Source organism: Scomber japonicus, chromosome 12 (genome assembly GCF_027409825.1).
Source record: "Scomber japonicus isolate fScoJap1 chromosome 12, fScoJap1.pri, whole genome shotgun sequence".
Taxonomy (NCBI): Eukaryota; Metazoa; Chordata; class Actinopteri; order Scombriformes; family Scombridae; genus Scomber; species Scomber japonicus.
This window is the reverse complement of record NC_070589.1, coordinates 4,655,749-4,670,091: the sequence shown is the minus strand read 5'-3', so window position 1 is coordinate 4,670,091 and position 14,343 is coordinate 4,655,749.

The following is a 14,343-nucleotide window of genomic DNA, read 5'->3' as shown; positions in this document are numbered from 1 at the left end:
CAATGAAACTGTCAATGTAGTCATGTGACCAATCCTGGTAAATCTGCCATCAAACTAACAATCCGCCAAGGTGACAGCGCTCCTGGATATTAAAGGGAATGAGAGATGACACTCTGATTGGTTTACCACGTGTTACCCCCAAAACACACATATGATTAATGAGGGGACTTAAGTCCTTTAAACCCTTTTAGACCATGCGCCTGTCGCACTGACCATGGTTCCAGCGTTAAAATAGCAAATGTTGTTTATAACTTTTATACAGATGGCAAACCGCCAACTTTATGCTAATGACAGCCATGTGATAACCAATCAGTTCAGTGTGTGACGTGTTTGGTACATCACTTTCTCTTCGAGGTTGGAGTTAAAGAAACATCTGGCAGAGGCTGAAGTCTGAAGAACTTTATATGATTGAAAGATGTCTGAGTGAGTTACTGTCTACTTGTCAACATGTAACATGAGGAATGAGGTTTCGTCTGGAGGGATTTTCTTCACCTGGAGTGTTACCAGTGGGGGTTTTACAGGCAGGTATAATATAATTAATATAATAGAAAAAAGGAGTAACCACAATCAGACACGCCTGTCAAAAAGAAAACTGCTTTCATTTATTATATTGTTTACTTTTCACAACTGACCACACACACTACCTTATCTTACTCTGTCTCAACTGCAGCATTGTGGAAGCAGCTACATATAGTATAGTGTTAGCATGACAACACTAATACATTTAATAAAAAAACCGAGGCGAGTCGAGTCGTGCTGGAACTGTGTAGTGGAAAAGCACCATTAGTGTCTCTGCCAGCATCAATTATTGTTTATATGTAACATCAACATAGTTTAAACAGATAGACCCTTATATATTGTTGACCACACCCCCAGAGCAATAAGTGACAAGCTAATTTTCTGCTCGCAAAAATAAGGGGCTGTGTAGACTTCAAACTGGATGGGCTAGGTGGTTTTAGTTCTTTCACTGGTTTACTTTACGTTATGGCGGGAGCAGAGTTGGCCATTAGTTTGGCTCATGGCTGAGAGCACAGCCAATCAGCTGTGTTAAGTCAACACTTCATGTCCTTCAAACTTGACTGTTTGAAGTCAGAAATATACTAGGCTGTTTATGATCATGGATATATATTTTGCAATTAAAAATAACTGAGCTGGGGTTAATTAACCTGGAAGGTATTTGTGTTTAATGCTGAACTCTTTCTCTGATTTTTCATGACATTGTGTTTTTGCTGTGTCACCCATGTGATTTTAATTGCAGTAGAAACATTAAGGTGCTGTGCTGCACTGTAGAGTTCACAGGAATGAACCGTGCTGATTGGAAGCTGACATTTTACACTTCTGCAGCTTTTAAAGCTCATTTCTATCAGGTTCACAATGTGCCTGCCCCCTCTGTTACTGCTACAGCCACTGGAACTCATTTCAAATGCAACATTTCACTGTGTGAGCACCAACTTCAGACTAACTTCAGACCGTGAAAGAACCACGTGAAAGAACCACGTAGAGAAGTGATAACCAAAAATACAGATAATAGAACTGCACATTGCACTATAACTCCAATATAAATACATTTGCAATTGCAATATACATAGTAAAGAATGTACAATGATTCTCGCTCATTTTCCCTCCGTACCGTCTCGAACATGTGATCTACAGTGAAAATAACTTCAGTACTGCGGGAATCCAGTGGGAATCCCATGACCTGAGGGATTCCTGAAATATTGTCATCCTCTATGCTACGGTGACTTGGGGGACTTGTCTCATCTATTATCATTGGCTTTAAAATAATAGCTGAATATGGACTAAACTCAATAAGATTTATGAAGTGATAATGTTCCCCACTTATAGGTTGAAGATTTATTTCATCCCTTGATCTGCTCAGTTCATCATGTTTAAGAATCAAGTAAAAGTTTAGGATGAACATTTTGTATATGCAATTGTTACTGAGTGTTACTGAGTACTATTGCATTTCCTCAATTGCACCTGTGTCTTAATTTGCAGAGCTTGTTTGAAAATGTCAGAACGTTGGTACATTTTGTTTTTCTGACTGATTCATATAAAATAGACCATTTATTATCCTTTGTCAGAGGAAGTTGTTCACACATCTTTCAAATTTCAATTCCAATATGATTTCCACTAATCTATCATGTTTGTAAAGTACATATTATTTGGCTTTGTAGCTAATAAATTCTTGCAAAGACGTTAGTATTGTTTTGTATTTTTAAAGTCAGTACAGTAAGTTAAGGTGCATCTATCTCAGCTTTTCAGTTTATAAAATGTATAATCTGTGTACAAACTGCTAAAGCAAATAGAGATTTATATTAGAAGTCAGAACAGGTTTTAATGCCTGTACTAAGCCATTCAGCTGATGGCTCTAACTCCACTAATTTGCGACCAAATGAAAAAAAAGGGCTGAGGCAGTGAGGCCCACTAACAGCTACGGCAGCTACCAAGCAGTTAGCTAGCGGCTAGTTGCTGTAGCTGTTAGTGGGCTAACTAACCTCACCAAGAGTTGAACATACATTTGCTCTGTCACTGTGTGGAAAGAACTGCGGTGGTCACCAGAATCATTTACTCAATAACGTGTACACGTGTACTTTCTACTACTTACATTGTCAAAACAGGCTCGTTACTTGTTTCAACCTCAGTGACTTTATAAAAAGAAGACATGACGTGCAAATAAGTGACTTTTTTTCTTTTTTCTTTTGGTGTGCGCGCCGCTCCGTACATCCCTGGGTGACTACTCATATCAAAATCCTCTGACAAAGAAAGTCCAACAATGTGAGCAGACAGTGCAGGAATACTCCTACCATATGAACACATGCTGAGCACTGTGCACACTGTACACAGCTCCATTACAACAGCAATGTGACAGTGAGTGAGTCAGTGAGGAGAGATTAATGTGAATAAAAAATACATAACTTAACAGGTTATGCTCAGCCCTTACATCACAACACGTTATATTTGTATTGTATATTTATATATATTCTGTCTGAAATTTGGCTTGCAGTAAAAACGATTGGCAGGTTGTTAACAAAAGAGGAAAATGAAGGAGATAAACACCAAAGTGACCTATGAGGAGTAGTCATTACGTATTATGGTTCATTTAGAAATATGTGTATGTGAAACTGAACCATACCAAAGTCAGTACGCTACATTGGAACAATTTATAGCCTGCTGCAGACCAAACAATCAAACTATAGGTGTGAAAACACCCTTAGTACAAACCCAAATGAGCTGGCTTTACTAGAAAACCGAGTGGAAACCTGTTGCCTTAACCGGTTTAACTTTTTACAAAACATCAAAATAAACCACTTAAATTGTATTAACATAAAATCCTTAGACATATTCAAGTTTACATTGGTTGTCTTTACTCAAAATCATTAATTCACTTAAATTATTTCTTTTATGAAGACCAACTATTTTAAGTCAAATGCACATAAACAAATACCAAATAACCACTGTAACATTATTTAGCACTACTCAAAATCATTTGTTAATATTTAATTAATGAATTATACTGTTCTGATTTAGAAGAAATTAAACAAAAAAGTCATTTTATTGCAAAAAACATTGAAAGAAAAACACTTGTCACAAATGTGTCACTGCAGCAATGAAAAACTGTATCAATCAAAGGCAAGCAAAAGTAAGTATCAAAGCTGCTTGGTAACAATTCTAAAACAAGAACTTTTCAACATGTCCTTTATATCCCTGATGACAAAGGAGAAGAAAACCACATGAGGCGTTTGTGTTGTATTTTATCCTACTTAAAAACATGAACAACTCAATATCAAAACAATATCTTCCCTTCCTCTCTGACCAATGAGGTAGTGATACAGTATACCAGAGGGTGTGTTGATGTCCTTGACTGAATCATGGAGCGATGGCTGGGGTTGACATATCTGTAAAAGCTGTTGGATGACTTCCAACTACAGAACTTTTCTTTCAACAGAAGAGCAGCTAGGTTATGTTCTAACTGTGTTGCTAACTCATGAAGCTCTTCATTGTTTGACTCCTCACTGTAAACAGGGGTATCGTTTATAAGATCATTTTCTTCTTGGGACATTTCATGGGCCCTATGATCTCTGCCATCACGGAATTGGCGGATTAAAACAGAATTTATTTTTAGCGTGTAATATTGCAGAATTTGACATAATTTGACTGAAATGCTGTTTTCGTGTGGAAGAGGAACGTATGTCTGGGGAAAACTACACAGAGGGAAGCAAATCTGGGTGGCACAACAACCCCCTCCACACACTGAGCCCATTTAAAACAATGCAAGCATGGAGAAGCAGCTGAATATGGCTCTGTCTGCGTCGGCTGAGAAACTTTGAAAACTGGACAGTAACCCCTCAGTACAGAGCCCAGCAGCTCCCCAAGGACTTCTATGTGTCAGGTCAACTGCTGTCGCCTCATACTTGCTGCTTGTTTTTGATGCACTTTAATGTACTGTACAGGATTGAGGAAATGTGTTGTTTGTCATTTAAGTTCATTTCTTTCTTTTAACTTTTAATATTTATATGCAAACTTGTACCAAATTATATAATATATTAGGGCAGCCTCCATTAAAAATGTTGAGAAAATGTCCTGAACAAAATGTAGTAACATTTCTTTGACTTTATTATTTGTTGTTCTAAGCTTTCAGTGCAAAACTCAAAGAACAAAAAGCTGAAGTTGTTAAATTTATGGAAGAAACTGGGAGCAAATTCAGTCCTGTTGATGAACAGCTGAGGATCCAAAACACTACACTACAGTCTACCAGCAGAATTCTGACATCGACTAATTTGTGTACATTTTAGGCATGTACATTAAAAACACACTGTTAGTAAAATAAGAGTAAAAGGTAAAAAAGAACAGGATTCCCAAAAACTAAAACAGAAAAAAATGATTGTATAGGTCCCTACATTACCAGAAATATATGGACACTGGACTCTGTGATTAACGTTCAAATGTGAAGCAGAAAAATCACATAACTGACAGTAAAATATAAGACAGTTGTGTATCCTGGGCTTGTTGTGGATCTTAGACAGATGGACTTTAACTGCATTAATAGATTTAAATGTGCACACACATTCTTGGTGTAAGTAAGGAAAGGGCACAGTTCTACAGTAGCTCCCATGTTTTAACCTAGACTGTTTAAATAAGTAACCCCTTTTATCAGAAGAAAACTCACAACATGCGCTTCCATATCTACAAAACCTGAAACAACAGAAAATAATCTAACTTTTAGCTCAACATCTCAGCTGCAGTACATTAACTCTACTGTAAAACATAATCCAACCTCTCCTAATAACTACTAATGATGTACATTTGAAAAGCTTGCCAAATTACTACTATTACACATTAGCAACCATTCCACTTGGTGTAGGTAATGCTACCTTCAAAAATCCACAGTTTTTTGTTTTTTTAAACCCATGATGCATTGTGCTTGTCTGTTTTAGATTGCTGTGTCCAGAGTGCCAGGTCAAGAGGGCTATTATTAAAGAAAAGAGGGAGTATGACCCCATACAGATAAAGGAAATGATGGAATCAACAGTGATACAGTGAGAAGCTACTGAAATGCTAATGCCTTACTTTGATTTGTTTTGTCTTCCAGGTAACAGAGCCTCTGGAGCTAGTAGGGATGGATTTGGTGGGTAAATTTACACAAACACATGGTGGCAACCAATACATATGTGTCATTGTGGATTACTTCACCAAATGGGCAGACGCCCATGAAAAGCAAAACAGCAGATGAAGCCTTTCTTTTACAAATGTGGTGCACCTAAAAAGACTGCTAATAGACCAGAGCTCAGAGTTTTGCAATAAGGTAATGCTGAAGTAATCCCTGTACACACAGTCATAGCCCAGACACATGCAGGGACGTTCTGGGGGGGCAGGGGTCACCAGTCCATGACAGATGAGACAGGGGATTGGTCACTTCAAATGGGGGAAGACCTAATTGACACCTCAGTTCACCCTCATGTGATAACTTCTTCTCCTCCTCCTTCCACTCACTTCACCTCTGCAGGTGACTCACTTGAACCTCCATCCCTAAAGGACAGAAAGCCCAACGTGACCCAAAACACACACAGGCTCCTGTTGAGGAAGCTGTCAGTTTGTCCTCGCGTATTCTTTTAATGAAATAGAAGGAGAAGCATTTAGTTCAAAATAATCAGTTTTATTTTAACACCAGTAGAATGTGCAATATTACAGAGCTCTGGGTCTGACTTATAGTATCCCTGACAAGCAACAGAGTGTTCATCAGTTCACGAAGTCTGACTGACTATCTCTTCCCTGACCCAGTGTTTTAAAGCGTACAGAGCAGGCGTACAGAGCAGGCGTCCTCTTCTGATTGGCTCAAGACATGTCATTCCTTCTCCTCGTGGAATTTTCTAGTTTACATATATTTGTAATAAAAACAAAACAACAACTTCACTCCATACTAAGCCGTAAACTCCTCCTGTGGACCCCACCGACCCCGAAATACATCCCACCCAATGATGGAGGTGCCTCTAGATCGGCAGACACTCAGAGACTGAGATCATCCGTCCAAACTAGGCTAGCTTTACGGCCAAAAAAGGTGTTACACAAACACAATATCTTACACAAAATGCCACACGCAGACCAATTAGACATGTCAATACAAACAAAAAAATGCAAGACTGAGGTCTCAGTGTGGCCAAAACATGGGCAATAATAGGAGACCCTTTAACAGCAATGATCTACAGGGGGACAGTTATCCAGGTGCAACATTCGCACATGCTGAGGCTCTCATCCAGAAGGCTGCTACATAGTCTCCATTGAAGTGGAAAAAAATCATCCTGTCCTTTGGTCTGAACAACTGTAGCCAGCTGCTGAAGGGGACTGCTACCAAACAACTAATAACTGCAGTCAAAGCAGCTGAGAAGAAGTTCCCTAAGGCAGAGGTTTGGGTGCCTCTCATCAACTTCTCCAAGAGGTTACCACACAAAGAACAAGACCAGCTGACACAACTGAACATGCAAATACGCAAAAACTGTTTGCACATCCCGGAACTGCCGGCCAAGCAGTTTCTCACTCTGAAGGATGATGTCCACTGGTCAAAGCCTATAGCAAGTAAGTAAAATGCAAGTCCCCATAAGCCTGCCTATCCAGGACGGGTCAAAAAATATCATAGTTTTATCTCAAAAATTCAAATTGACTGCCCCGTAATTCAACCTGTTAAACAAGTTTTATTCCCACCATAGGTAGCAACAAAAACATGATTGAACAAAGCAGATGGGATGTGCAACAATATCACAGGAGAATCTGATTAACAGCATATTTCCAAAAGGAGAGGGAATCAGATCCTCATGGCACAATACAGAGGTATAATTGTGTTTCACATACGAATGAATTGTAACTCATTACAGAATACGTATACATTTAGTCATTATCTGAAGAAATACCTGTACTTGAATTGTCTGTGTTTTAAGGACACTGAACAAAATGGTTGGGGATCACCCAGAACGCTGGGGCGAGTTCCTTCAGCCGGCAATGTTTGCACTGAGGACTAAGAAGCAGCTCACAACACAGTGCAGTCCATATTATTTGATGTGCGGGAGGGAAGCAAGATATCCATCAGAGGTGCCAAAGGAGTACAAAGTAAGGTTCTCTAATGTTATCTTTTTTTGGAAAATGTGAAGAGTCAGTTATTCCACTTATGTTGTCTATATTCTAACTGTGGCTTGTGGCAAGTAACAGAAGACAAGGTCTGCAGGCATCCTCTATGCTTGGACCTTTCAGGATCACCAGGATGGAGGGGAAAAGTGCAGACCTACTTAGTGATGACAGCAAAGAGGCCCAAAAAAAAAATCAACATAGACCATCACACATTATTTCAAGCCAAAGTGGTGGATCCTTCTCCTCTGGCTGACACACAAACATGCAGGCCAGCCACATGCCCAGGACCCTCCAATGCAGAAATTGGTGAGTACACTGCCACAATGTGCACCCTAAATAGTGCACTTCACAATCACTGACATTTATTTGGTTTTTCATTTTACAGTAATCAGAGACATATGGGCAGGGAGGAGGAAGGAAAGTATATGGTGCAGGATTGGGCCATATAAAGTCCACTCTGAGAACCTGATGGACCTGGCCCCAGGACAGGAGTTGGAGAGTGAGGTACTATTTATCTTGTAAATGTATTATGGTCTGATATTTCCATTTTGTTTCTGATTACTACAACGGCAATAATACCTCAGACCAAAGACCTCACAATTCAATATGACTACAGGTTTACTCAGGTCCTAGGGTCACTATTAACTAGGTGCAGTAAGGAGACTGGCACAAGCAGACTCTACAAGGAGAGGCACAAGACCTCCAACCCACACAACCACTGACTTAATAGAAAAAGATGGAGAAATAAAGACATATATATACACAATCAAGTACCTCTTCAAAAGAACAAGATTGTTTGACCCTAATCTTAACTCAAAATACCATGAAAATAGGATAACACAAATGAATGGTTCACTAAAATTTGTAGTGGTTAGAAATAAGAGAATATTCAATGCTCAGTGCTTCATACACAAATTAAGTGGACCAAAATACACTTATGTTTCAGTTATCAGTTCTGTTGTCAGTTTGAGTTTCTTCCTTTAATTTTCAGTTTCTCTTGGCTTCCAGAACAAAAAAATCCCTGAGAGCTCAGTGGAAAAAGTACCAAAATAAAATATAATAATTCTCCTTAGTTTGAGTTCCTTTGATTTGGTCCCTACCGTCCCTTGGACTGGTACGACCTACACTTGTCAGTGTCTTGACCAGATGAAGGCATCCACAACAGCAATGGCAATCTGGGCCAGAAGCCGAAGCAGCTCCACGATGTCACAGATAGAATCGTCCCTCAATAAAAACCAGCCTACACACAAGTGTGTAGAACAGTTAAAACAGTCTGTATTTTAGAGTTACCAGAATTAAATTTGCATAACACAGAATTAAACTTAACTATAATAAACATATGAACTTAATTATCTCTTTTATGTACACACACTTTTCAAATAACTCACATATCCAGTCAATTTATATTTTAAAAACACACACATGAGTTTAAACACATTTCAAATAAGCACAAACTGTCCCATGTATTACAGTACAGTACAGTTAGCTTAGCGCTAGGCCGCATTGCAGCTGAGAGCAATTAGTGGCTAAAAAAAACGTAGCAACATCAAGTTTTTTTTCCCGCATCACACAATTTATTTCCTGACTGGTTTTAACCTCCTGAGACCCCACATCCTCATATGAGGACATTACATTTTTGCTGTTCTGCACCATGATACTTAATTTGTACGAATTTTGACCAATTGTCCTCATCTGGGGGCCCTGCCTGCACCACCTAGTGGTCTCATAATGAAATTACACTCATTTGGAAAAAAAACCAAGATGGCAGGGATGACAGCGAAAGCCTTCTACGGCAGCTCCCGACAGAAACGTGGACAAGGTAAAAATCCTAATCGAATTTTATGATTGAAACTAGTTTATGCACAATAATGTCTGTAGCTTCACATGGCATGCTTATTTGATATATTTGAGTAATATTAGCAAGCTACAACGTCTGTAAACATGACATACTTCTTTGAGGACATCAGGTCTAGCGTCAGTGCAAAAACGTAAAATTTTTCCAAGAACATTTGTGTTTATTTCTAGTCAAAATGTCTAATTTCTAGTCAAAATAAGTCTTATTACACTTAAAATAAGACTCATCCTCCAAAAAGTAACTTGTTTTTAGACAATCACCACTTGTTTCAAGCGAACTTAAAAATAAGTAGAATAATTTGCCAGTGGAGCAAGTTTTTATTTCCTATTACAAGGAAATAGATTGTGCATTTTTATCATTACAGGGGGAATGTCCTTTTCGAGAGCTGAACGATTGCTGAATGCAATCGCAAATGACTCTGAGATTGAAGATTTGTCAGATGGTGAAGAGGATGATCCTGCTGTGGGTGAAATCGCTCCATGTGAAGCAACTGTGGAGCAACCTGATGATTCTGATTCAGATTATCAACCTGATGCTGCTGACATAAGTGAAGATACTGACAGCGATGCGAGTGAGCCACAACATAAACAACAGCATCTTGAGAATGATGGTGAGACATAACCTAATTCCCATGTTTTTGCTCTGTAGCACTTTATTTTGTTCAAAATGTTGAGTATATTGCAAATAAAATGTATTGTATTTTTATTATCAGAACCTGACCAGGATGTGCAAGGACGCAGGGTAGGACCAAGAAATAGAAATAGAGAGTACTGTAAGTCTGCTCCATTCAACCCTTTCTTAGTCCCATTTCAAGGAGCTGATGAACAACAAGACGAGAGAGCAGATATGTCGCCGGTGCAGTACATGGAACAGTACGTTGACATAGAACTGATGAAAGTCCTTGCCGACTGTACAAATTCTATGTCATTAGCTAAAAGTGGGAGATCTCTCAACACATCGGTTGAAGAGATGTACCACTTTTTTGGAATATCCATCTTGATGTCCTGCATCCCTTACCCACAAATCCGCATGTTCTGGTCCACTAACCTGAGAATCCCTGCCATTAGTGACACAATGAGACGCGACCGATTCTTCAAGCTGAGGAGCCATCTGAAGGTGGTAATTGATGACGACATTCCTGAAGACAGGAAAAAAGACAAATTCTGGAAGGTGAGGCCTTTCATGAATCGCATACTCAAAGACTGCCATGCTCAGGCCCGACCAGAATCCGTCTCAATAGATGAACAGATGATACCATTCACTGGAGCCTGTCCGTTCCGCCAGTATGTGCCGCTAAAGCCAAATCCAGTTGGCATGAAGAATTTTGTCCTGACAACAGCAGATGGCGTCGTTCTCGACTTTGAAGTTTACCAAGGTTCAAAGGCACTGGCTGCACAGGTGCCGGACGCAGAAGGATTGGGTTTGGGAGCCCTGGTCCTCAAACGCCTGACAAAAACAGTACATCCTGGTACAAAGGTGTACTGCGATAGGTTCTTCACCACCACATCAGCTGCGGAATCCATGCTGGAGAAGCAGGTATATATTTTATATAGTTTCCCAAGTACTGTTCAGTTTGTTATGATTATTTTTTGCTTTTTCGGTTTCACAGCAGCAAATAATAACATTCATCAATCTGTGTCCATCTGTTGGTCAATTGTTGTGTCAGTCTGGCTCAGGGTGCAGGTTTACCCTGTTTTCTGTCAAGATGGCTGCCATAAAAAATTGTCCTTGCTACATCACTTTGAGATTATTTAATTGGTTTTGTTTTTAGGTGTACCTAACTGGTACACTGAAAAAATGGAAGAAGGGGGGTTGTTCAATTTACAAGTATGCATTTTGTATATGCTACATAATTTTTTTTAATTTCTCTCTAAAACATGATTAAATCTTAAAAAAGTATTTAAATACTGAGCAATGTTAAACCTACACGTCTCTGTCATTTTAAGAAGAAAGAAAAAAGTTATGTTTTATCAGCCGGAAGTTGAAAAGCCCGCCTCTAGAGGGCGGTCTTTTCCGGGCTTTTTTTTTTCAGGACAGAAGACGGTTGTTGAAGAAAGCAGGCTCCGCCATTTTCTCCCTCGCTGTGATTTTTCTCGCCGAGTTTTCCGTGGATTTGGGCTGCTCTGGACACGATGAAGGTAATAAAAAACGTACCGAATTTGAGCCAGAGATAGAAGTTGAGTGTTTATAATCAAGGTTTGAAAACGTTTAGCTTTTTTTTTGCCCTGTAACGTCGAGTAAAACCGAGTTAGTCTTTGGGCTAACTGCTTGTCATTCTCTGTTCTGCTGATGGCAGCGGTCATGGGTGCTGTTCCTTAAATGTTTTTTCATTAGTTTTTATTTCTGGTAAGGTAACTGTTAATGTGTGCATGGCAACTAGTTTGTATGGGAAAATTCTAAGAATATAGGTCTATTGTCTTTTCAAACTGGCACTTGGAGGTTAATTAGTGTGGGGGATGGGTAACTGACATTGGCTTTGGCAGCATGCTAAATTAATCTATTAGCTAAAGTACGGCAGCATGAGAAAGGAAAGGGAGAGTGACAGTAACTTTTTTTTCTTTTCTTCTTTTTTTTTTTTACAATAACTTTGTTCACATTAAAATTACTGGACTACAGTTCGTGACTTCTCGATTTTAAGTTTTCTTGTTTTTTTTAATAGTGTATTCCTTGGGAGCGATATATATATTATATGAAGGCTGTCGTTCTTGCTAGGCTTTAAGTCAACTAACATTATACGTTAGCTCTTTCATGTCTATGTCCTGCCTTGAGTTGATGTTGCCTACACACCCACTTTAACTTTTTTAAACATTTTTTTATTTTTACTGTGTAGATATCCTCCAGCCAAGGTCCATAATACATGTCTCTGGGTGCTGCTGTGTCAAATGCTCTGTAGCAGTGGTGAGTATTGCTATTCAGTTGCTTTTTTTTAAATATTCAAAATATTGTGAGTAAAGATAATTACTGCAAGTCGTACTGCCGTTTTTGTTTAAACTATTTTGGAGAGATGTGTCTAATGATCAGTCTCTCAGTACAAGAAAAAATAATATAATGGCACCACAAACAACACCTTCTAAAATGGCTGTGTGAAGTTAGTAAAATGGCAAGATTATGGGTTTAAAATGATGGTAAAGATTTGCTGTATTTCTGTTTAATGTGAGTTGAACTTCCATTTGTGTCTCTTTCTCTAGTGAATGTGGCATGGTAAAGGTCTAGGTCTAGATCTAGGAAGAGAATGTGTCATAAAGGGACTCTGTCTGTACCTGAACGAGGACCCAGATAATCTGTTAAGAGAGTATGTGATAAGTATTACTTAGGTTTACTATGTTGAGGTGTTATCTTTCATATTTTGTATAAGCTTTAAAACATGTACTCATTGTAATTACTTCACAGTCAGCTAAGTTGTAAGATAATATGGTAGTGATCTTAATATCAAAGTGTGTTTGTGTGTGGTTTTGAGCCAATGTGAGGCACTTTGTATTACTTTTGTGTATGAAAAGTGCCATATAAATTAAGTTTGATTTGATATCTTAATAAATTACACAATACACATGCAGTATTCCCTATATGCATGTGGCACGTAGTATAATCCCACTTGTTTTATTTTTTTGTGCATTGTACAGGCAACTGATGAATCCCTCCTCCAGGAATCCATTGAGGAAACCACCATGGGTATATATGTCTTGAAACTCAGAGATGCCAGTGAAAAACCAGAGGACATCGGCATTGTACTTGAGTCCCAGATTGTGATGCAGGATTTGGACAATGTTCCCTTAGCTGCTGCCATGTTGTTTGGCCTCATTTATTCTTTGAACTTAAACTACCCTGCTGAACTCAAGTACACCTTTGAAGTGCTGCAGAAGGTGGTCATGGAGCTTGAAGGCAATGCACTGTCCAAAAGAGCCCAAGTCCTGAAGAACAGACTTTATCAGTGAACTGGCTATCCAGGCTCTCCAGCTTGATTGCTTGCAAGACAGACTGTATGCATTATTTTATGTTGGACTTTTCATTTGGGCAGGTGGGAGGCTCCACCCCACCCCCACCCCTTTTTTTTTTTTTTTTTTTTTTTTTTTTAAATTGAACTACAACAGAATTTCCCCCCCATTTTTAGAGTTTGGGGTGATTTGTGTTTACCATGGACACTGATAATTGGAAACAAACCCCTACAATTGTTTCAGTGTTTCACATTATGGGACATTTACATGTGCTGTGAAAGGACAGGTGTGTATTGCATGTAAAGTGAAAATTCTTTATGTTGGTGTGTTTAGGTGAGTTTTAATGTGTGTGGTGACTGTAGCTTAAGGTTCTGCTAATTGGTGTGCACAGTGTCCCTCTGTTATCCACATGCACAAACACATTTCTGACTTCATGGGTAGTCCTTTCCTCCGGTTCACCAGTAATGTTGTATCTTTGTTGAAAAAAAGGCTATCAAGCTTGTTTGCTGATAATACTGTATGCATTATTTTGTCTACCTCTGACAATTGTTTGATTTATTTGAGTGGAGCGCACACACACAAAATATTTTTTTTTTTATAGAACTGAAAACACATTACTATCCCCATTTTTATGGTTGGGGGTGAGTTTTTCTTTACTGTAAACACTCATACACTCACATTTCATGCAGACACCATATTTTTTTTACACTGCAGTTTTTTTTGCAACTGTACGTCCTTGAAGATGTTTTCTGCAGTATTACTTCTATTGCTTTAAACAATGTTCCAATAAATTGTCTATGTGTGTGTACATATTAGACTACCCAGCAGGTTGTATTTTTAGTAGTTATGCATGTTTATTATGCACTGTCTGGAATTAATATGTTGGTTGTCCACATGTGCTTTAGTAAATGTAGGTAAAAGATTGCACTAGATTAA